Here is a 1037-nt window from a genome sequence, read left to right on the forward strand (position 1 = left end):
CTATTTCTTTATTAGGGACAAAGTGGAATCCAGTGGGAAGGAGAGGGTGGGTGGACTATTAGGCTGGCTGTTCTCTAATCTTAAAGAAAATACTCCATTCTTTTGAATTGGTCATTCCTTTATGAGAGTGGAAGACCTTGATGGCCAAAGGTTGGATGTAGGGCAGCAGAAAAGAGCCAGGGGGGCCAACTTCTAACCTGGGCCTAGGCAAGATGGGCAGAGGAACCCTTTTGGCATATATTCTGCTTAGCCCCCACAAGGCCTATTAGTTTACTAGGGCTGTTCGAAAAAAGTACCACAGGCTCGGTGACTTACAACAACAGGAATTCCTTCTCTCACAATTCTGGAGGCTGGAAGTCTGCAGGCAAGATGTTCTCAAAGTTGGTTCCCCCTATAGTGTCTGAGGGAGAATCTGTTCCAAGTCTCACTCTGTGTGTTTGGTGGGGGCCCAATTATTATTATTAGTGTTAATGGCTTGTAACTGCATCACTCCAATATCTACTATCACAGGGCCCATTGCCTCATGTGCTTCTGTGTGTGTGTCTGTCATCTAATTATAAGGACACCGGTGATTGGATTTGGGGCCTAGTGCTCCACTCAGAACCTATTCCAGTATAATCTCATCCTAACCAATTATATCTGCAAAGACCATATTTCCAAATAAGGTCACACTCTGAGGCCCTGTGTGGACACTATTCAATCCACGGTACATAGGACTGGAGTTGGAGTCTCATAAGTAGTCTCTAGTTAAAGCCCTGTAGAATTAAGTGTATATTTTTATAGAGTGTCTATAAATAATCTGTCATGAATTTGGCGTGGCAAGAAGTGGTGGATCTAAAATTCAGAAATCCTCTTTTTCTGGCTACCCTCATTGTAATGAATACATTTAAACTTAGTGGTGGTGCCTTAAATGTAGGCATGGTCTAATTTATTTACATATCTAGTATTCCGTTTAAATGTTTTCAATGACCAAAGTGGATGGTTACATAGCAGAATATCATCCTAACAAAAAGATTGGGGCAGGCTTATTGAGAACT

This window comes from Otolemur garnettii, unplaced genomic scaffold (genome assembly GCF_000181295.1).
Source record: "Otolemur garnettii isolate 467f Iridium unplaced genomic scaffold, OtoGar3 scaffold00016, whole genome shotgun sequence".
Classification (NCBI taxonomy): Eukaryota; Metazoa; Chordata; class Mammalia; order Primates; family Galagidae; genus Otolemur; species Otolemur garnettii.